We start from the raw sequence: 24505 nt of genomic DNA, 5'->3' as shown, positions 1-24505 counted from the left end.
CACTTGGATCAGCGACCAGAGATCAGATGGCAGTAAAGACTCTCAGGGGGTGTCAGTATGGGTGGATGACATGAGCTAGAAGGACAGCCACTAAATCCAACCACCGACAGCATACAGGCTCTGTGGTGCAATATTGTAAGAGAGCTAATGGTTAAATTTTCAGGAATTTTGTGAGTTGATTGTTAAACACAGTAATTATTAAAATTAAATGATAGACTGAGGCAAGATGGCGGTAGACTGAGGCAAGATGGCGGCATAGAGAGGAGTGGAAGCTAAGCAGTCCCCCTGGAACAACTGCAAAAAACCAGAAACAACTAGTAAATAATCCAGAATAACTGCGGGGGGGACAAACGAGACCATCCACTCATCATACACCAACCTGAATTGGAAGGAATGCCCGAGAACACAGCATAAAATCTGTAAGTAAAACCTGTGGAACTAAGTCGTGAGACCCCCTCCCCCATAGCCCGAGCTGCGGAGCCGCGTGGTGCCACAGAGAAGCTCTCTCCCAGCAAGCGAATACAGCTCAGCTGAGCTCCAACTGGGGTTTTAAGTAGCGAGTGTGAACTGCTCACTACAGGTACGCAGCCCCAAAAAACAGACAGAGGCTTTGGGTGACGACTGACTTGGGAGAGCCGGAGGGTCGCCTTGACTGGGTCTGAAGGGGACTATCTGTTTCTTTTTCGGCTCAGTGGAGAAAGCCCCAGTCATTTTAAGTTTCCAGGGCTGTGACTCGGGGAAGGGCGGAGACACCACAAGCAGAGAGCGAGACCATTGAAATGCTAATGACCTCCACCTGGGGGCTCTGTCTTCTCTAGGAGGAAAGGGGTGGGGCCCTTTCCATTCAGAACCAGACCCCAGAGCCTGGGGGAACACGGCCATACCTCCTCACACCAGTCAAGAATTATAGGCTAACAGGCGTCACCTGCTGGGCAGAAAAGCACACTGACCCGAGGCATCAAAGGGTGGAGCAATTTTCTAAGACACACCCGCAGGGAAACCAGATACTGAATATTTCTTCCCTCTGTTCTGGTCTGGGAAAACCTGATTTGGATAAACAAGGAAACCATGCCTAGACAACAGAAAATTACAACCTACACTAAGAAAAACAAAGTTATGGCCCAGTCAAAGGAACAAACGTACACTTCAACTGAGATACAGGAATTTAAACAACTAATGCTAAATCAATTCAAAAAGTTTAGAGAAGATATTGCAAAAGAGATAGAGGCTGTAAAGGAAGCACTGGACCTGTATACGGCAGAAATCAAAAGTTCAAAAAACCTACTGGTAGAATCTATGGAAATGAAAGGCACAACACAAGAGATGAAAGACACAATGGAAACATACAACAACAGATCTCAAGAGGCAGAAGAAAACACTCAGGAACTGGAGAACAAAACACCTGAAAGCCTACACACAAAGGAGCAGATGGAGAAAAGAATGAAAAAATATGAGCAACGTCTCCGGGAACTCAAAGATGAAACAAAGTACAATAATGTACGTATCATTGGTGTCCCAGAAGGAGAAGAGAGGGGAAAGGGAGCAGAAGCAATAATAGAGGAAATAATTCATGAAAATTTCCCATCTCTTATGAAAGACATAAAATTACAGATCCAAGAAGCGCAGCGTACTCCAAACAGAAGAGATATGAATAGGCCTACGCCAAGACACTTAATAATCAGATTATCAAATGTCAAAGACAAAGAGAGAATCCTGAAAGCAGCAAGAGAAAAGCAATCCATTACATACAAAGGAAGCTTAATAAGACTATGTGCGGATCTCTCAGTAGAAACCATGGAGGCAAGAAGGAAGTGGTGTGATATGTTTAAGATACTGAAAGAGAAAAACCACCAACCAAGAATCCTGTATCCAGCAAAGCTGTCCTTCAAATATGAGGGAGAGCTCAAAATATTTTCTGACAAACAGACAATGAGAGACTTTGTGAACAAGATACCTGCCCTACAGGAAATACTAAAGGGAGCACTACAGGGTGATAGAAGACAGGAGTGTGTGGTTTGGAACACAATTTTGGGAGATGGTAGCACAACAATGTAAGTACACTGAACAAAGGTAACTATGAATACGGTTGAGAGAGGAAGATGGGGAGCACGTGAGACACCACAAGAAAGGAGGAAAGATAATGACTGGGACTGTGTAACTTGGTGAAATCTAGAGTATTCAACAATTGTGATAAAATGTACAAATATGTTCTTTTACGAGGGAGAACAAGCAAATGTCAACCTTGCAAGGTGTTAAAAATGGGGAGGCATTGGGGGAGGGATGCAATCAGCATAAACTAGAGACTGTAACTAATAGAATCATTGTATTATGCTTCCTTTAATGTAACAAAGGTGATATACTAAGGTAAATGCAGATAAGAGGGGGGGATAGGAGAGGCATGTTAGACACTTGACATTGGTGGTATTGTCTGATTCTTAATGGTGGGTAATGTCCATGATCAACTGTACAAATACTAGAAATCACTTCATGAACCAGAACAAATGTATGACAATACAATTAGAAGTTAATAATAGAGGGGCATATAGGAAAGAACTATATACCTATTACAAACTATATACTACAGTTAGTAGTATTTCAACATTTTTTCATAAACAGTAACAAACGTACTATATCAATACTAGGAGTCAACAATTGAGGGGGGTTGGTTAGGGATGGGGAGGATTAGAGTTTCCTTTTCTTTTTTTCTTTTTTCATCTTTCACTTTATTTCTTGTCTGGAGTAATGAAAAGTTTCTAAAAATTGAACAAAAATTAAGTGTGATGGATGCACAGCTGTATGAGGGTACCCAGGGGCAAGTGATTGTACACTTTGGATCTTTGGATAATTGTATGGTATCTGAACAATCTCAATAAAAATGAAAAAAAAAAAAAAAAAAAAAAAAAAAAAAAAAAAAAAATTAAATGATATAAACTTATAATTAGATACATTGTATTAAAAACAAAGGTAATTATTTTCCTTTCCTAATTATTTTACCACATTTTACTATGATATACACTCTTGAGATTATTTACATTTATGGTCATCTGTATGGTGGAAATGCTACATAATAGTAAGCATCTCTTCCCAGCTTCCTGCACAAGGATATCACCTGGAAAGCTTGAAACTAGCCATGCTGTGAGTATTCATACCACAGAAACTTGCAAATGCTATAAATCAGGGCTTGGTTTCCTGTTAACGTTGATTGTCTAATGTAGACAGAAGAAGATGATGGAGAAAATGTTAATAAGGCAAATTAAACATAGAAGTGTGTCATGTGTATAGCTGTTAACTTTGTGTTAAATAGCACAGAAACTTGAGGAAATATTCTCCCGGTATTCTAAATCTATGATCCAATTCAGCAAAGAAGTCACCCACATCATTCACGAGCTTGTCATCATTTGACATCTTTCTTTGTTGTTTCACTCTTGTTAACATAAAAGAAAATATCCACCGACATTCATATTAAAATCACACATGTTAATCAATACTGAACTGGATGGTTATCACAGTCTGATTTTGGCAAATGATGGTTGAATTGCCACCATAGGTTGGCTAGTGGTACAGAAGTTTGGCAAAACCAACAGAAGCCTTCTGTGTGGCTACATGGAATTTAAAGTGAAGAATATTGTGTATTTTATTATTGTTTATAAATTATACATTGCATATCTTCATATCAGTAAAATTTCTAATAAACTGATGTGCATGTAAATGGAAGGATGGATAGATAGATAGATGGATGATAGATAAGTGATTGATATAAATATGCATACTTTCTCCCTCAGAGACCCAATTGTTAAACATGTACCAGAACATGACTTCTTAATGCCCTTCAAACTTGGACTCAACTCTGGGGAAAAGTAGGGAACCTCCACTTGGTTAAGATTAAGTTTCCACCCTTTGATGGAACGGGAGCTCAAAATAGAAACTGAATTCTGTTGTAGAGGAAAACAGCATCACATTTATTGCATATCTGAAATTACGATTATGTTTAAGATGTATACCCACTGTGCACCTGAAGGAGCCTAGTGTGCAAGGAGCCTCTGAGACCGAGCGCCCCTGTTATGCCTTCGGTGGTGCGTCTGGGTGGCGAAAGAGCAGGCTTCCAATCCTGTTGTAGCGAAATTGATGATGCCTGCCTGCTCCTGGCTCAAAAAGATGTCGCTACGGGTCAAGGGATCCTCAGGTGCACCTAATTCCTGAGGCTGCCCTGCATGACCTCTGACCTTTCGGTGGCTGCTGCCTTAAGGTAAGTGGCTGAGCCGCTTGCTGGGCGTCAGGCTGAGGGGCAATGGGGAAGCTGGGGGCTCCACAGAACTGAGGCCTTTAAATGGACTCCATAATTTTCATTCCACACTCAAGGCGACGCTGGAAATTTATAGACTGGTTTGGAAAGTATTACAGGGACTAGACATGTTTTTTTGTGCCTACAGATAGACAGAGTCTGAATCTCCGGGCACTGCAATAAACGGCCCCAAATAGATATCTGCCTGCTACAGACAAGGGGCCTGTGATCATGGAGAAAGGCCAGGGATCAGACCTTATGATGACAGGCAGCTGTTTCTTTACTGCAAGGAAATCTTCAATTATCAGTAATTGGGGACCATCCTTCCTGCATCGGGGCTGCTGTACAGCAGCTGGTCAGCTGAGCAGATGGGGTGGCTAAAGCTCAGGGCAGGGGACACTGGGCTGGAAGGTCCCCAGACGACTTCCCCAAGAAGGCCCTACCTTCATACTGACCTTGTAAAGTGTTTACAATATATTGCTTTTTTTAACAAAAAAATAAGGTAAAACTGTTTATGCATAATGCTATTTAATGTGGCTCTTATTAAAAAATACAGTCAAACATATCGCATTAAAAAAAGTGACTGGAAGCACAAACATCAGCATATTAATGGTGGTTTTCTTTGGGTGGGATTATCGGCAATTTGTTTTTCACAATGCTTTTTTATATTTTACAAGTGCTCTGTACAGCACGTGTACTACTTTTATCATTTGAAAGGTGAATATTCATCTTCAAATAATGTAGATGAGAGAGAGACAAAAAACAAGTAAAACAAAGCACTTGCATTTAGAACTTCTTCAATTGATTGGCAGCGCAAGCCCAGGGCTGTCTTTCCACCAAGCGTTCCCTCTTAAGGTGGTAAGGAAACCACAGCCCCTAATATTCTTAAACCAGCCTGGAGTCCCAGGACCACAAGCTGAAGGCATAGTCCAAAAAGGCTGGTGGAGAACCCTTCAAACCCAGAGCCCCACAGCCAACGTTCCAGACCCTCACTGGCAACTGAGCTCTCCTTCCTCCCCCAGAACATGCCAGGATCCTCCTTCCAATGGAGGTGAGGTCAGGCGAGGGACAAGCAGAACCAGCCCTTTCCCTCTTGCATCAGGACACTCCACGAGGGCTAGTTGGCTGAGTGGATGGATGAGCTGCTGCTTAGCACCAGCGTCAGCTCTCACACCGTGCCCGGTTGAGGAATAGTTTGCACAAGGAGCTTACATACATCTCGAGGCTGGCTTGTGTTGTCGAGCTGATATAGTGCTGCTGCAAACCGCTCAGGATACTTAAAATCCAGGAGGCATTTGTCAAACTCTGCTACAAGCAGCTGGGGTTTGGTGGCTCAGACATGGGGATATTGATGTGTCCTGAATTAGAGCAAATCACCCTCTGAAAATGGAAAAACGCCGTGACAAGGACCAAAGTAGGACTGGATTTTCAACTGAGTGCCTTTGCCTGGGGCTGGTTGGTTTCTCCACTCCCGAGCTTGGAGTCAGAGGTAAACCGTGGAAAAACAATATGCTGCTATACTAGTGTGACTGATGAGAGTCTAGAATTGCTTCTACAAGAATGATGATTTTGAACACATTTGACTGCTGAAAGGTGGCTGTGTGTTGTCATGACCGAGTCAGTTACAGGCAGCTGTGGGGGTTTGAAGCAGCAAGCTTCTGTGGAGTGAGTATCTGCACACATAGTAGCTGAAAGGGGCCAGGATGGACTTTGCAGAAATCAGGCACAGAATTGGAAAGAGAGAGAATGCAGAGCTTGCCTGTCCATATCCTTCTGGTCAGTTCCATGGAATGTGGTTGAGGACTGTTCTGATATACCAGAGAGAAGCAATATAGGGAAGCATGAGCTTTGGAGACAGAGATCTGGGTTCAAGTCTGCCTGGCTCAGCAACTTCTTGGCTGTGTGACCTGGGGAAAGTTACTTAACCTCTCTGAGCTTCATCTGTAAAATTAGGACAATAGTAGAACATTTATAATGGGCAGATTTTAGGAATTAAAGGAGAGATTCATGTAACACCTTGGTATACTGCTTGGCACATGGTATTTGCTAATCAGCGTCGATGGCGCTGATGTTGATCCTCTGAACCAGTGAAGTAGGAGTAGTGGTGGTAGTGAGTTCTCTGCCTATGATGGGGGCAATTAATATTTCCCATGAGAAATGGAATGTTCTCAGCCTTACTAGATTTTGAAAACTCTGCAACGAAGCATTGTTGATAGGCAAAATGATGTGCTGGGGAAGTACTTTTACAGTCGTCTACATTACACTTTATTGGTGACATTTCCTCTGTCATCTCAGGAAACTGCTTCAGTCTTAGTGCCATGAAGCTAGGGGGTGGGAAAACAGATAATGGCTTTCTTCACTCCACTCTACTTTCTCTTTCAAAGAGCTCCCCAGTGCAGCTCTCAAGTTTGATTCTTCTCGCGTGTGTTCACTGCTGCTGAGTGAGGGACGGCTGGTCCTGCTGTGAGCAATTCAGAGCCTGAGAGTGGCCCTGCCCTCAGATGCTGTGGAAATTCTGCATCCGGACTCTCAGAGTTTCCTCCGCTATCGATTGGGGAAGGATGGATCACCGGGCACGGCTACTGAGGACCCACTGAGCCAACACAACCCAGACTCCCACAGATGCACACCTTTTATCCCAGAGCCATTCATTAAGAGGATGCCCCCCAGCTCCAGTGGAGATGCAGAAGCAACCAGTGAGCCACATCTGGAACAGGATGCTGGTAATTCCAAGGAAGAGCTTCTAGTGCATTCCCGAACTGTCTGATGCAGACATTTGGCTTGAGACTTGGTAACGCACAGCCGGGCTTGGTAATGTGCCCCAAGCTTTCCAGTTTTCAACGTGCGTTCACATACATGGTTTTGATTTGTCTTCAGAAGAGAGGACAGACAAGTCCTTTGAGCCCCTTTTCTGAGAAAGGAAACAGAGTTGTGGAGGGTATGGGACTTGCCCCAGGTCTGTGGCTGGGAGATGGCAGGGCAGGGGCCAGGCTGTAGTCAGATTCCTAGTCAACCCCTTTTTCTTTTCACCTGAAAGTAGTTAAAAATATGCCTACTCAAGAGCTTTCCCCCAAGGAATCAAGTCACTTTATTAATAGCATCCTATTCATCCTTACATGCATCCCAGAACAGCGGGTAGCTAATATTATAATGATTATAATAATCATTACCATGATAGAGAATCAGTAGGAGCCTATGGTACAATTTTCTTAATGCCATGCTTTTCTATGATGTATGTGGGTGCGTGCATATGCATAAATAGATATGTGTGTGCATATACACACACATCCATATCCATATGCACACACATATACACATGCATATACACACACATACATACGTACACATACATATACACATATACACATACATATACACATAGATACATACAGATACACACATACACATACACATATATACACATAGATACATACAGATACACACATATACATACATGTACATATGTATACATACATATACACATGCACATACATATACACATACACAACATACACACATGTATGCACTAGAATATACACACATATATACATACATATACATAGGTATTCATATGCACATACATATTGCACACACATACATACATACACACATACATACATGTAAACACATACAGCATATACACATACATATACACATGCACAATATACATATGCACATATATATACACATGCACACATATACATATATACATACATATTCACACATAGACAAACATAAACTTATATACATACATATACACATATATATACATATACACATACATATACACACATACATAAACATACACATAATACACACACATACATATACACATACACCCCAAATAGCAGCCAGATGAGGAAGCTTTTGCTGAGTGTTGAGAACGAGGCTTGAGGTGTGTGATGAGTAAACAGGAAGTTCCTAGGATTTTCTGATGCACTAGTGGCATAAATGCCTTTGCAAATGACACAGAGTGAGTTAACACGATTAGAGAAAGTTCAGGCTCCTTCACAGGCTCAAGTGCAGGCAGCTCATAAAGGCTTCTCAGGTGCAGAGGGAAGCCGGAATTTTGAAGCCTCCCCAGGCCTCCTGGGCGCTCATCTGGGCAGCTGGGAAGGGAATGGGTGCCCTGCTCTGTCTCTCTGCACCGTCCACGCTTTGGAAGGAGAGCAGCTGGACCTACTGCGAACATAGCGAGCGAGCCTGCTGCAGACCAGCCTGGCACTCAGCTCATTTGCTCCAGTGCCTCCATGCAGATGAAATGGGGAGAGGGCGAGGCCGGGAGAGGGGATGTTTGGCTTCCAGGATGAAGAGGGCAAGAGGAAAAGCTCAGGGGTTGGTGCCGGGGATGCCAAAGCACATCATCCCTCGGGGCTTGCATGCAAGCCCCCTTGTCTTGCTTTGTGAAGACCCGCGCCTCTGCCTAGCCTTAAAGGATCGTTCACTCTTTCATTCATTCAACCATTCATTCCGGAAGTGCTTTGGGAGCATAGTCTCCAGGGAGCTGACAGTCAATGGAAGACACAGACAAGCAAACAGGCATTTATACATCACGCAGGATGTGTGTTGTGGGGTGAGGTGGGCACTGGGTGCCAGGGGGGTTTTCAATGGGAATGCCAACATGATCTCAGGGCACCAGGGCAGACCCCCCAAGAAGCGACTCTCGGAGGATGAGCAAGAGTTGGGCAAGCTCATGCAAAGGGGATGGACACGGCAATCTGTAGGCTTCCTTCTCTCTCACCAGCCCAGATTTCCAGTCCATTCTCCTACTCCATACTGCTCAGACCCTTCCAGGCTGCTGGGAAAGTCATGAGTTTACTTGCCCCCAAACATCCAGCAAAAACAGAAATCAACAACCTTGGGTACTTGCTGGGTTGGAGCTGTACTGATATCATTTCATCTTTCCACATAAATCCAGGCTCTTCTAGGCTGCCTGGTTCATTTAAAGGAGTTGCATCTTATCCTCTGGAAAGTACAATGCTTTCTGGCATTTCCCAATTATTACAGGTGTTTACACTGTGATGTGAGAGGGATCAGTGGGAAAAAAATCCGAGTTCCATCCTTGCCCCAGCCTGTGATGAAACCTCTAGAGTCTAGACTAGTCAATTAACCTCCCGGGATGCGGTTTCTTCATCTGTCACACAACCGACAGAGGCTGTTAAGGAGACCTGGCAGTGTGGCAAGCTGCCTAATAAAAATGACAACAGATGCTATTCCCACAAGGCCTTCCAGGAGCCAGGCTCACGGTGCGCTCATTGCATGTGTGATCTCATTTAATTCCTACAGCGAAGGCAGGAGTTAGGGATTGTCATCAACCCCGTTCCAGAGATGAGGAAACGGAGGCACAGAGAGCCTCAGCTGCATTGCTCAGGTTCCCACAGGCAGCAGAGGCAGAGGGAGGACCTGAGCCCCGGCAGCCAGGATGGGCCCTTCTGCTCCTCCACTCCTGCTGGACCTTGATTGTCACCAGAAGGAGCTAGCTTGGGAGATGCAGTCTAAATTGTATTTCTGCTCTGTGCCATTGTGTGCTGATTTGGAACTTAAGGACCCCAGAAGAGCCATGATCTTTTAATCCAATCCTATTGGTGGAAACTTTTGATTGAGTGTTTCCATGGAGATGTGACTCACCCAACTGTGACTGAGAACTTTGATTAAATTATTTCCATGGAGATGTGACTCTGCCCATTCTGGGTGAGTCTTAAGATCTCTGGAGTCCTTTAAAGAGAACTCACACAACATAGAAGACAAAAATGCCCTGTTAGAACAAACACAGATGCAGAGAGCTGAGAGAGACATTTTGGAGAGAAGCTACAATATGTAATCCAGAGTTTGTCCCTGGGAAAAGCTAAGAGCCAACACAGACCCAGGTGCTTGGAGATGCTGGGAGATGCAGACAAAAGGACATTTGGAGATACTAAGCTAAGAGATGAAGCCCAGAGTTTACCCTGGAGAAACCAAGAGGACCCCCAGATGCATAGAGAGAAACGCCCCAGGAGAACCAAGCAGATTGCTGAGAGAAGCTAAGAGAGACAGAAGCCCAGAGACATTTTGGAGAAAGTCATTTTGAAACCAGAACCGGGGAGTAGTAGACTAGCAGATGCCAGTCACATGCCTTCCCAGCTGACAGAGGTGTTCTGGATGCCATCGGCCTTTCTTCAGGGAAGGTATCCTATTGTGATGCCTTAATTTGGATATTTTCACGGCCTTAGAACTGTCAATTTGTAATCTAATAAAGCCCCTTTATGAAAGCCAATCCATTACTGGTATTTTGAATAGAAGCTTTAGTAAACCTGAACACACTGCATGGCACAACTCCAGGGGGCGCCGCTCCCCCATTCACATAGCCTACACTGAACAGTGGCCCCTTGGGTTGGCAACCTGGCGTCCCAGTGCCTGCTGGCTTTTCCACCTTAGGAGTCTGATGACTGGAATGGAATAGAGACGACGAAATGAGGCTTATCCAGCGAAGTATGTTACCATCCTAGTAAAAGAAGAAAGGGCATGGACAGCCACTTATTTCCACTAAATGTGGACTGGAAAATTAGGTGCATGCATCTTGTTTAAAACAGTCTTGCTATAATTTAGAACAGCTGGGTTCTAAAACCCTTGGAGAATGGCAGTCATGCGAATGTAGATGTCAAGAGAGCCTCATGGCAGCAGCACTTAGGGACAGCTCGCTGTAATTACACTTCCTCCAGGTAGAGCGGTAACCCAGTGCCCTGCTCACCTCTTTGCCTGCCTCGACTCTGTGAGATGGGGGAGCTGGCTGTTAACCACTCTCTGGCATCACCTGAGCTCAGCAAGTGGCTTTCCACATGTCAGATGGCATTTAACTGCTGCTCACCTGCTCGGGGACAGCCAACCCAGTGTGGTTCCAGAAGACAGCTCAAATTAAGATGGCCTTTGGGAGGGAGTGTTGACTGTAGCTATAGGCAACAGCAGTGAAGATACTGGTGACGATCATACTAGCACATACTGAATGCTTAAGACCAACCAGTTAATTACCAGTAATTTCATTAGATAATGATTAGGAATTTGCACTAGATGACTCAACACACCTGAGTTCCAATCCCATCTCTGCTTCTTACTGGCTAGTAATTGCCTTAATTGCCTCATGGATGACCTCGGAATAATAATGCCACCTGCCTTTTAGTATTGATATAAGGATTAAATGAATTAATTTATTAACAGCACTTAAAATAGCAGCTGGAAGATTATGAGCCCTTTAATGTGTGTGTGTGTGTGTGTGTGTGTGTGTGTGTGTGTGTGTATGTATATGCATCTATGTATATAAAATATGTATATATATATAATAAATATATAATAAATGTATCCTCCCAGCAAGCCTATGAGGCAGGCAGCATGGCTATTCCCATTTTAGAGATGAGAATTTGATCTGAGGTGGGTCACCCTGCTGGGGAAGTCATGGACACACTCAGCAGCCATCTCCCAGCCCTCACTGACCCTCTTCTCTTTTTTGAATGTAATTTTATTGAGATATAGTCACACACCACACAATCCATCCAAAGTATACAATCAATGGTCCACAGTATCATCACACATTTGTGTATTCATCACCATGATTAGTTTTAGAACATTTGCATTACTCCAGAAAAAGGAAAAAGAAGACCCCAAACATTCCATACCCCTTACCTCTTACCCTCTTATTGACCACCAGCATGGCACTCTACCCAATTTTAAGACTTGCAATAGAGGTAGGTTAACTAAGACAGTGTAGCATTGTCAGAGAAGATAGATAGATCAGTGGAACAGAACAAAACATCCAGAAGTAGATCCATACATACACAGGCAGCTGACTTTTTTTTCTATGTTGTTATACAATCATTATCAAAGATCAAGGCTACTGGATCACAGCGCAACAACTTCAGGTATTTCCTTCCGGCTATTCAAAAACACTAAACACTAAAAAGAAATATCTATATAATAGGTCAGGATCAGCAGTCATTTGTTAAATCCAAATTTCTCAGTTACACCTCCTCCCTCTTATTTGATCTTTCTCTCAATCTTCAGGGACCTCTGGGAAATGACCAATTTAACTTCTTTGTGCTGGAAAGGAGTGTTGACCTATGGGGTAGAGGCACAAAACTGGCTGATGTTCTTGAAGAGACTTGACCCCCTTCTTTTCTCCCCCTGGCTTGTTTGTGTGCAGGTGTTTGGTATGTTCCCATTTTGCAAGCAGCCCCAGGGGAGAGGTTAAATTTCAACCAGCCTCAGCTGCTTGCCAGGGTGCAAAAAGAATGCTTTTTGCTCAGAGACAGGGCCCCCTCCCCACTGGAGTGTATAAAAACCCAATTCTTGGGCAGCACATGTCCCTCATCTCTGATGTGAAGTGGGATTTGCAGAGCTGCCGTCCACTGATCCTGACCCAAGCAGTTTGATCTCCCAGGGGACCATCCATGATGGAATATCTTCCGCTGCTCTTTTGGACCCTTTGTGTTGTGTAAGTAATAAAGTGGTCATTTACTGGGAGCCTCTGTTGTGCTTGAGCCTGTGTTCCCATGGTATACCGTATAGCAACTTGCTCCATCGTCCCTGAAGACCATGCACTCAACCATCGTGCTGCCTGTTGATGTGTGATGACTGTCTGTTGCATATATTGCCGCAGGCACTGCAGGGGCTCCACCTGTGTCCACTGGGCACTCACTGTTCCCAAACGTGCTGATGCTGTCCTATTGCAAGTGCCTGCAACTCTCTGCTCCAGGAGCATCTATCAACAAATAATGAGCAGAACTTGGTGCAGAATACCAAGATGCCTCATTCACGAGTGGGACAACTCTGAGGCATATTCTACATCATCTCCCAGAGGTTCCCAGGGGATTGCACCCCAGCTGCCCACTACAGTTACTTGCTCACGTGTTCTTCTCGCATGGCTTCTGTTCCACCATGTCTTGCATCCTCAATCACCTACCAATGTTTCCTACAATCACCTCCAAAATAAACTACTTGCATTCATGCCCTTGTCTCAGGGTCAGCTTTTGGGAGAACCCAAACTAAGACAGATATACATATTTGTTTTGTGTATACACATAATTTGGTTAAAGGGTGACTTTTTAAGGGGTTAAGTGTGTTTGCTAAGGCTGCTGTAACAGATTACTACAAACTTGGTGGCTTTAAACAACAGAAATTTATTCTCTCACAGTTCTGGAGACCAGAAATCCCAAACCAGCATCCCTGGGCTGAAATCAACGAGTCTGCGGGGTCGCACTTCCTCTGGGGGGCTGTAGGGAGCAATCCATTCTTTGCATCTTCCAGCTTCTGGTGGCTCCAGGTGTTGCTTGGTTTGTGGCTGCATCCCTCCCATTCCTGAGGCCAGCATCTTCAAATTTCTCTCTGCTTCATCTTCACATCACCTTCTCCTCTATGTGTCTGCACAGAATCTCCCTCTGCCTCTTTCTTATAAGGACACATGTGATGACATTGAGGATAACCTTCCCCATATCAAGATCCTTAATTTAATCACATCTAAAAGACTCTGATACAAGGTAGCATTCATGGGCTCCAGAAATTAGGACATGATACCTTTGGGGGCCCCATTATTAGCCTACCTCAATAAGATAGTCCTTCTTGCAAAAATTTTTTACTCAGTCCATGTCAAGTGTCAGGCACTGTGTTAAGGTGCCAAGGATACAGAAACCAATAAAACACAGCCCTTGTCCCTTAGATTTTCATTACTTTTGCATGGTGCTGGTAAAATGCCTAACCAGAGGCTTAAAGAGGCACTGAGAGATCATCAAAGATGCAGGCACAGAACTGAGCCTTGGCAAGCACAGAGGGCTTCTTGGAGGAGGTGCTCCTTAAGCCAAACCCTGTGGGATGGACACTGGTAGAGTAGAAACCACCCGGGACCACTTAGTATCCCCTTTCTCCATCTCCCTAGAAAAGAGAGCCGGAATTTTATAGTTTGTGATGTGCATGGCTAAAAATGACATTTCCCTGCCTCCTCTGCAGATGGGGGTAGTCATGAAGATGTAAGTGGAGGTCACTGGCTGGTGTGCCAGTTTGGATCTGTTATGGACCCTTGAAAAAGCTATGTTGTTTTAATCCAATCTTGTGGGGGCAGACCTATTGTGGCAGACATTTTGATTAGATTGTTTCCGTGGAGATGTGACCCACCGAATTGCGGGTGGGACCTTCTGATTAGATTATTTCCATGGAGACGTGATCCCACCCATTCAAGGTGGGTCTTAATTAGTTTACTGGCAGCCTCTATGAGAGGATAAAAAGCAGAGACATTTTGAAGAGAGCTCAGAGACGCTTAGAGAGAGAAAATGCCATAGAGAGAAAGCCAACACAGATCCAGATGTTTGGAGATGCTGAGCTAAGAGAAGCCCAGAGTTTGCCCTGGAGAAGCTAAGAACCCACAGATACTTCAGGAGAAAGCCAGTGGAATCACAAGTTGAAAGCAACACAACCCAGAAACAAAATACCAGCAGATACCAGCCACATGCCTTCCCAGCTGACAGAGGTGTTCTGGACTCCATCGGCCTTTCTTCATTGAAGGTATCCTCTTGTTGATGCCTTAGTTTGGACACTTCTATGGCCTTAGAACTGTGAATTTGTGAACTAACAAGCCCCCATTGTAAAAGCCAATCCATTTCTGGTATTTTGCATTTCGGCAGCCTTAGCAAACTGGAACAGCTGGGACTTCTGGAAAGTTCTTTAGTGCCTTTTTGTCCCTGCCCTTCCTCCTTCCTATGGGCTGCCATGTGGACTTGATGGCACAGATGGCCAGAGCCAGCTTAGAACCATGGGGAGCTTTGAGAGAGGAAGCCCTGTGCCGGGGAGGCTGGGGCAGAAGTTGAAAGGAGCCGGGCCCCGAGGGTGCTGTGGGCTCCCCAGACCTCCTCGGGCTGCCTGCTGCCAGATGCTTCAACAGAGAAACACAGGAGACCTTACCCTGTGCAAGTCACAGCTTTGGACTTTTTTGTTAGATGCAACTGAACTTTATTTCTTACAGATACAAGAGGCAAAGAGCATTTGAGGAAGAAAGAAGGGACAGCGTGTGCCCATTCACAGAAGCAGAGGGCAGTGGTGGGGGGGGTGGTGGCTGGGGGATGTGCTTTGCTGAGCACAGCTGGGGTGGGGGTGTGGATGGAATGGTGGGTGGTCATTGAGGCTGGAAACCATTAAGAGCTGCTACAAGAAACCAGTAACTCCAAACTACTACCACAAAAACAAACAAACAAACAAAAAAGCAAATAGGAAGTGAGACATTGGAGGGAGAATTCAGCTGAAGCTAGTATTCAGGAGAAGCATATTTATTGTTCTGCACAGCGTGGCTCTGGAAATAGCTTTGCAGCCGCTTAAAGGTAAAATTGGCCCTGCATTTTAGAGCACCTGCTCTCTAGAGTCTCCCCCCAGAGACCAAGGGTCCCCAGGTCCTGTGCCCTTCTAGACCTCACTCTAGGGACTGGGTCCTTGTCCCCAGTGCCCCACACCCACTTCCAGGGCCTGCCTGGGCTTCTGATCTCCCGCAACTGTGGCTGCTGGGTGCAGGGGGGATAGAGGACACTCCTATGTGTTGGCTGGTGGGATGGCCAGGGCCAGCTCTCCCCACACTGACACATTCTGGTGGGGAAATCCTCAGGAATCCATGAACCATGAATTTGAACTTGGCCTGCTTTCCAGGTTGTGATAAGGCTATGCTGGCGAGGGGAGGGGAATAGATTGTAATTGGTTTAAGAATTTGTCAGCTGAATTTGTAACTTTGACATATGCAGTCATATGGTCTGCAGGCTCCCACTTGCCCCAGGCCTTACACACCCTAGGGTCATGGTGGCAGGTAATTCCAGAGGACTCTTGAGCCGCCACATCCCTCCCCTTCCAGCCACCCCCTCCCTACTTCTCAGCAGGTTCCCTCCCCCCTCCCCCAGCAACACCCAGGTGCTGGGGCCTTCGGAGCAGCCTCACCCGGGAAGAGGTCAGCTGTTGGGTCTTGTTTCTTACTGCGTTGCTGCTGTTCCCATTTTCCATGAAGCCAATCCCTTCCCTCTGGGACTTTGCCCATAATATTCTCCCTTCCTGGAATGTCCTCTGCTCCCAGACTTTCCCACCAGCGTCTGGCATTCCCTCTGTGACTTGCACACATGGGGATCAGTCCAAGCACAGTGCGTGGTATTTGTTTGATTTCTTGTCTCCCCGACAAAACCATCAGCTTCTTGAGAACTCCGACCACAGCAGCCCAGGACCTAGTCCAAAAGGTGCCATGCGAATAATTAGACTTCTAGAGTGGAAACCGCTGGAGAAAAAATCTAACTGTTGTCCTAATTAATTATAACAAAGATGCAATCTACAAGCAAGGATTAATAAGCAAATGACTCTGTGGCCCTCTTAATTATTTCTTCGGCCCCATATGGCCCCCCAGGAAGTAACTGTTCTCAATTATTGGGTTGCTCCTCGGTGAAGGCAAACAGTCCACAGAGGCATGGTTGCCTGGCAGGTTGGGCAGGGAGAGAGAAAGAGGACAATGTTCACCGTACAATGGCCGGAGGTCCTTTTTCACTTGCCAAATTGATTTCTGGTTCTTATCCTTCAGCACCACCCTCCAAGGAGCAGGGGTGAGGGCCTGGGAAACAGCCAGCTGTGATTTATGAGGGCCATCAGCAGCAGTTAAAGGGAATTCATCTTACCTGCGTGTTCTTAGCTAGGAATACAGCCTTTGCTTCTGAGGCAGGTGTCCCCTGGCACGCATGACATGTGGGGACTCGGAGGGTCTCAGAGAAGCCCCCAGAGCTGCTGGTCAAGGTTTCCCAGCACTGGCCCTAAGACCTGCCCAGAGGCCGGGACACGATGCTTTGCAGAACACATTGGGTTCTCAACTCAGACCTGTCTACAGCCCACTCCCATCATTGGGGAAAAATGAGAAGAAAAATTGCAATCTTTCGGTAATGCAATTTGGAGGCTTGATCTTCAGCTCCAATATAAATTTTTAGAGGGGGCTATATTTCCCCAGTAACCATTATTTTTTCAAAGACTAGTAGGTAACGTATGGATCATTGGAAAACAGACTGAGCAAAAAGGACTTTTTTTTTTTTTTTTTTTTGGTAACTAAATAAGCTGCATTTGATTTTGAGGCTTTTCTGAACTAAGCTTCAGCTCTGAATTATTTCTCAAGAGTAAGCAACACCATGAAAAAGTGAGCTAAAGTCTTCATGATCATGGAACCAAACCCTGGGAGAAAGTAAAAAAAATATTAATAAAGGTAGTCTCTGGGTGGTAGGAATATGGATGCTATTACTTTTTATACTTTTACTTTCTGATTTTTGAAAATGAAGCTGTATTTTTTATATATAATGAAAGCATTACTTTTTAAGAAGTCCATATCCTACAGATGGTAACTTTACCGTGTGCAACGAGTGGACGGTGAGGCCTGAAAAAAGAAATGTATCTTCAGTCTGTGATGGGGGGCTGGTTTTAAAGATATTGGGTTCCCAAATCCCATGTCCCTGCCCCCAGGGCCACTAAACTCTCCCTTAAATGTTACCTCCACGAGGTTCAATTTTTTTCTCCTTTTATTAAATCGCAAATGAACAGATTCCCAAAGACCATCCTCTATAGAGATCTTTACTTGGGCCACCCCAGAGGGAGGCAAACACTCCAGGGCCTCCTATAATCCACTGTCCTGGACCAAAAGTACTTCCTTAGGTTTAACAGGTCACTTCGGCTTACAGAGTAGCGCTGTTAGCAATTATTTGAACCTCAATAGATGGGGGGCATCCCATTACCCAGTAGTCCTGGGACTATTTGAATAACAAAATTATTCCAAACGTGTGTGTGCCCAGTGCTTCCCAGGAAGTTGTATCTCAATTAACTGCACCTCCCAATCGCCTGGGAGCTCTTACAAAACCTCGCTGCCCGGCCCCACCCTGGGTGTGGATTTAACTGGTCTGGGGTGAAGGCCTGGCATCAGGCAGTTTGGTAAAATCTCCCCAGGCAATTCGAATGTGCAGCCATGGCTGAACTTGGGGGCTTTCTGCTGCTTTTGAATTTTTAAGGTGCTTGCCTGTCTGTTGTTTCAGCTGATGCTCGCATCTGCTACGGGCAAGGCAGGCCTGCCCTATTTTCCCAGATACGTGTGTCTTTTTATAGTCGCAACCTCAGAAAACTTACCTCTTGTTCCACGGCTGGAGTTTTGGCTGGAGTTTTTCTCATGTTCTTTGCTTTTGTGCAAGCTACAATTGACATGCCCTCCAGCTTTTCAAAATTTCTCTCATTATCTGAATGTGAACTCTCAGCCCAGAAAGCTTGGCCTACTCTGGGATCCCCCCATGCACCTGAAACGTGTTGGTCTCAAAACTTTTGCTATGCAAAAACAAACAAACAAAAACAACACTAAAAAGCCTTTGCTGCATCTTTCCACCCAGCAATTAAGCCAGTGGTCAAAAGACACACTTATCTTCAGGGCCAAACTGGTACCACAAATGTGTTAATCGGGGGATTTAATCCTAGAGACCCTGCAAGTCTGGGGAGTGATGCTGATTGTATCAAAAGAAGTGTCTGTCCCACCCCAAGGTCTTGGCTGCATGACCTGGGACCTTAGAGAAACTGCTAAAAGGCTCTGCGCACCACTTCTCTCCTCTGTAGGATCACTGGGACTGTGTTTTAATAGCCCACACGGCCAGCCCTATAAAGTTCAAATATGCATCTTAATCCACTTGATCTTCCCAGCAGGGCAATTGTTACATCCCCATTTTACAAACTAGGAAACTGTGAAATCATATAAGTCGAAACTGGGGCATGTGGGTTTTAAGGTCAATTCCTTTTAGTTCTAAGCCCTATATTTCCCCATTTCCTCCCCTAAAGGTATAAATAGTGTCACCCACAGTCGAGGGCTGTCATAGGATTAAATGTGATGAGACCCATCAGCTAGCACGTGGCTGCTATCAATAAAGCTTTGCTCTTATTAAAAATACTAAATAATAACCGTGACCTTCCAGACTACCCATTTGTCACTTCCCATATTTTTCCCTTTCTCTCCCATCATTTTCCGAGAGCCAGGGATTTGTATTCAATCCCAGTCCAATTGAAATATTCTCTGGGGGTGGGACCCCGTCATCTATATTCTTTTGAAAACTTCCTAGGTGATTCTAACAGGCAGGTAGAATTGAGAACCCAGTTAGCAAAGGGACCCCAGGGTTAAATTCCTTTGGACGCCCCCACCCCACCCAGAGCACGTCACTCAGAGCCTGGCTCAAAAAGGTGGCTTGCCCTGCTTGCCAAAACAGTGGACCCTGAAGGAGAAAATCCAGGTTTAATTCCTGGCTCTACCACTTGTTAGGGAAAGCCCCTTATCCTTGCTGAGCCCTGGGAAAAAAAAAAAAGAAGGAGAAAGAGAAGAAAAAGAAAGCAAGACAAAACAAAAGCAAAGAGGCAGGCTGGCTCCTCGACTATCTCCCAGCGTGGCGCTGAGAAAGAAGTGAAATGAGAATCGATGTGGCTGAACCCTTACGCCCAAGTGCGGGACGATTACAGGATTGTAGGTACTTAATAAATATTTATTGATTTGCACGAGATCTTTACCTACCTATCTTTTCTTCACCCTTAAATATGAAGCAGGGGGAAATAAATAAGAAATATAATTGCACCTCACACTCTAGGACTCCCTCGGTATCTTGCATTAATAGGTCTCTTCAGCTTTCCCCTAAGTGCTAATAATTCCTGGGCGTTTTGATGGTAGCACTTTCTCCCAAAGATGAATTGACCCCGGCTAAGAGCCTAGCTCCTTCCCAAATCTCATTACAATCAGCCTTGATGGCAGACAGGCTTCAGAATGTAACAAAATTAGAGCTTTTAAATCATTATCTCGACTCTGGGAGCATCACATTAATAAATGGGAATGTACATTATAGAGAAAAGCTTGGGGGTGGGGATGAGGGGGAGCGGGGGACGGCTTGAGGGCTCCACCCTTGAGCTTCACACCATAAAATATGGGAAGGGAAATGAATCTCATCAAAGCCAGGGGCGCAGCTCCAGGCCCCAGTCTGGGGTTTGTGCTTCTGTCACGGGTAGAAGGTGTTAAATCTTAATTTACCTTTTTGCACCTTTGTAAATTAGGCCTCCAGATTACCTGCTTCTCCCAGCTCCCTTTTCCACCAAAGATAACGGGAGGAGACAATTTTGAAAGTCAGCGTCTTCTGTGAAACCTCTCTGTGTGCAAGAAATTACTTAAGATACAGCACTTCCTGTTGCTGCGGCTGTTTTCGCCCTTGCTGCTTTCTGGAGGTGCTCAGCAAGCTTCACCTGTTCATTCATTCCACAAACATTCAGCTTCGGCCTGCAACACGTAAGGTTCCACACAGGCCCTGAAGAGCACTCCAGGATGAATGGCCAGGCCCACTTCTACTTCTAACTTACTGCCCGGTTCTATATGTTTCCCACCCAGCCCCTTCCTGGGAGTTGGGGGCAGGAGTGGTCCCTGTCATTTCTTTTCTGGATATTTAGCCCCCAGGTGGTCCTCGAGGCTGACACATGCCCCCTAAAGGCCTTACTTCTTACTCTGCTCTCTTCCTAGAGCGGCCCCCCTCCCTCTCTCACTCCCCTCTATAGCTGGAACTCATTCTCTAAGACTCCGCTTTCCCCCAAAGGATCCCTACACCATGTAGACCAAAACCCAGGTCCCACGGAGCCCTATCTCCCAGGTCACTGCTCTCTCCCTCTGGAACCCAACACCCCTGTCCCGCATCTTTGTTTCTTAACACACTGTTCCAGTTTGCTAAAGCTGCCGGAATGCAATATTACCAGAAATGGATTGGCTTTTACAATGGGGGGTTATTAGTTCACAAATTCACAGTTCTAAGGCCATGAAAATGTCCCCAAAAAAGCAACAACAGGATGATAACTTCTCTAAAGAAAGGTTCCTTTGTCACATGAGAAGGCATATGGCCGGAATCTGATAGGCCTCTCCCGAGTTTAGATTCTGGTTTCCATGGCTTTCTCCAAAATGCCTCTGGGCTTCTGTCTTAGCTTCTCTCAGCTCTTCTGCTTGTTTCTCCCAGGGGCAAACTCTGGATTACATATTTTTGCTTCTCTGAGCTCTCTCCAAAATGCCTCTGACTTTCATCCTCTCATAGAGGACTCCAGTAAAGCTGTTAAGACTCACCTTGAATGGATGGGGTGACATCTCCATGGAAATAATCTAATCAAAAGGTCCATTCCACAAATGGATGAGTCACATCTCCATGGAAACAGCCTTATCAAAAGGTCCCAACCACAATAGATTTGCAACCACAAGATTGGATTAAAAGAACATAGTCTTTTCTGGAGTGCAAACAGATCCAAACCAGCCCACACACCAAGAGCAAGCATATTCTCCTTCATCTCTGCTGGAAGGCCTTTCCCTGCCTGGAGCCTTGCATGGTTCCAGAATGTTCTTTTCACTCAGATTCGAGTCTTCAGACCGTTTTGTTAGAGAAGGCACTCCTGGATGACCACTCCATGGAAGCTTGGTTTCATGCTCTGTGGAGCACTTAGCATCGCATTTGCTTGTCTATTTACATACTGCTTATTTATCTTCTTCCCTGAACTAAACCGAGCCTCCTGAGATCAGGTGTCTCCTTCACTGCTACAGCTGCAGAGCCTAGGACAGGGCTTGATGCAAGTGCTTGTGGGGTGCAGTGGGTTGAGTGGTGACCCCAAAAGATACGCACATGTCCCAACTGCCGGACTTGGGAATGTGACCTTCTTTGGCAAAAGGGTCTTTGCAGATGTTATTAGGGATCTCGTGATGGGAAGCTCATCCTGGATTATCTGGGTGATGCTGTTGTGTATTAAAATGTCAATGTTTGTGAATCCCCCAAACTGGTAAACATGTTGAGTACAATTAAAATGCAAACAAATCAAGAAATATACCAAAATATTGTAAATGTGTTGACCACAAATAGATGTAAACAAGCTGAGAAAAACAAGTTTTTGTAATAAGTGATAACAAAACTGTGCATAAAGAAATGCTGCAGATGGGCTTAATGCCAGACAGACGGGCACTTGTAAAAGCCCAGCACAGACACTGCTCTGGCCAGTATCAGGTTGAGAGGACAGATGCCCAGTCTCGGGCTCCCGGCTGTAAGATTTGTTGCCCTTCTTGCAGTGGACACACTGCGGTCAGATCAGCTCCTTCTGCCATCAGCTTTCGATCCTCCACGAAGCATCATGTCAGATGCAGCTCCTGAGCCCACTCGTTAAAAGGTGGACTTGTTGGAAGGGGATGCAGTGCAGCAGCTCTTGGGCCACAGGACTTTAAAGACCCTGATATCCTCCATATCCTCCGCCTTCAAACATATCATGTGCTCTGACCCGGTTATTGTGCATGGGTCATCTTGGACACTGCAAATAAATTGCATTGAGCATTCAAACTGTAGTTGCATAGGACTTTCAGGTGCTAAGTTTATTTTTTTATTTTGATCCGCTTTGTTCCAACAACTGTATTTACACAACGGGCCCTAAGCTCAGCAACAAGTGTCCTTATAAGAGACAGAAGAGAAGACACAGACACACACAGTGGAGGGGACCGTGGGAAGACGGAGGCAAAGACAGGAGTGAGGCAGCCACAAGCCAAGGATGCCTGGAGCCACTCAAGTGGGAAGAGGCAAGGAAGGCCAATACCTTGATTTGGACTTCTGGCTTCCAGAACTGCGAGAGAATGAACGCCTGTTGCTTTAAGCCACAGTTTGTGGTAATTTGTTATGGTAGCCCTAGGAAACCAATACCCAGGTTCTCAAGACATATTTGAACCAATGAGCCAATGAATTGTCTTCTCTGCAAACTTCCCCCCAGACTCTTCAAGCTATGCTTTCTCTTATCACGCTCTTCATATCTGCATGGCAGCCTTTATCCTATATTAATGGAAGTGGAGCACAATCACAGCTCCTAGCATAGTAGGTATCGTTAAGTACATTTCCCCGAATTGAGACATGGAGTCCAGCAGGAAAGAGAAGACAAGTTCAGAAAGACCTAAACCCAATGTGTAAATTGTATGTAGCCGGAAGGAGAGAGAAGACGTGACATGGGCTAGCAGGCCATGGGTTGCGGAGGTGTCAGCTCCCCACACTCCTGGAATGAAAGATGCTCCTGACCAACTGTGACCCCAGGACCCCCTAGGACTGGCTCTGGGAGACACACATGGACTGGGGTGAGTTCAGGGAATGAGTCTATTCTGTAAGAGCCGCCAATGCTCTTAAGCTGCCTACCTGATACTTGTTTCTCCTTTCGTCCTGGCTAACAGTACTTTGATTTTGTTCATCGCAACTTTGTGGCCCCCTGAGCCAATCACAATACTTTCCCAGCCCTTCTTGGAAGTCCTGGGTGTCTGTGTGACACAGTTCTCATCAATGAAATTTAAGGGCTGTTTTTTGGGGGGAATAGAGGGATTACTCAGAAAGCTTTTGCCCTTCTGATAAAAGGGAACACTGTCATCCTTTCCCCTTCGATATTCTTTTGCTTTGAATGCAGTCAAGATGGCTGGAGCTGCAGCAAGCATTTTGCAATCATGAGGTGACAACCTGAGGGAAAGGCCAAGAGAATTGCAGGGATGCCAGTACTGAAATTTTGAGCCCTCGAACTAATGTTAGAAATGATCTACTCCCAGACCTTGCTTTGTGAGAAAAACAAACATTATCTAAGCCACTGTTGCTTGATTATCCCATTATTTGCAACTGAACTTATTTCCAACTAAATAACTGAACTTATTTCTAATATACACGCCCAGACCAGGGCTGGAGCTGGCCCAGAAGGTCACAGAATTCTCAGAGGGACTGGGATGGTGCAACTGCTTGGGAAAGTTCCAGACAGCAGAGAATGAACCCTAAAACTAGGCTCTTCTCCATCCCAGGACAGGCTCAAAGTCCTCTAGATTTTAGGAGATACCTAAGCTTCTGACTACATCTTGCTCTGGTTAATTCGGTAAAACAGTCACCAGCGTAGTCTTGTGCCCAGAAGATATGAAAAAGTGGCATTTCCCTTCCATTTCACTCCTGCCTCCATCAATAAAGCTTTTCATTTTATCAGACTTCCCAGGAAAAATTAGTCCCTCCCTCCTCTCTGCATCCCTAATTCTTTGTAGTTCCCCCAATCAAAGACCACGTTCAGGGCTTAGAAAGACCCTGCACTTGATTTCATGCTGTGCTTGAAATTCTTAAAATCTCAACAAAGGACCCCACATTTTCATTTTGCACTGGGCTCCGCAAACCACACGGCTGGCCCTACCTCCAC

At 45.3% G+C, this 24505-nt stretch overlaps 1 protein-coding gene across 1 annotated transcript in view; it reads right to left on the bottom strand.

Moving 5' to 3' along the window:
* The window catches only part of SIAH3 (siah E3 ubiquitin protein ligase family member 3), a 73946-nt gene that overhangs the window by 32908 nt on the left and 16533 nt on the right, over positions 1-24505 (bottom strand). The window lies entirely within an intron of this gene.

Source organism: Choloepus didactylus, chromosome 12, assembly GCF_015220235.1.
Source record: "Choloepus didactylus isolate mChoDid1 chromosome 12, mChoDid1.pri, whole genome shotgun sequence".
NCBI lineage: Eukaryota > Metazoa > Chordata > Mammalia > Pilosa > Megalonychidae > Choloepus > Choloepus didactylus.
This window is presented reverse-complemented; position numbering and strand designations above follow the sequence as displayed.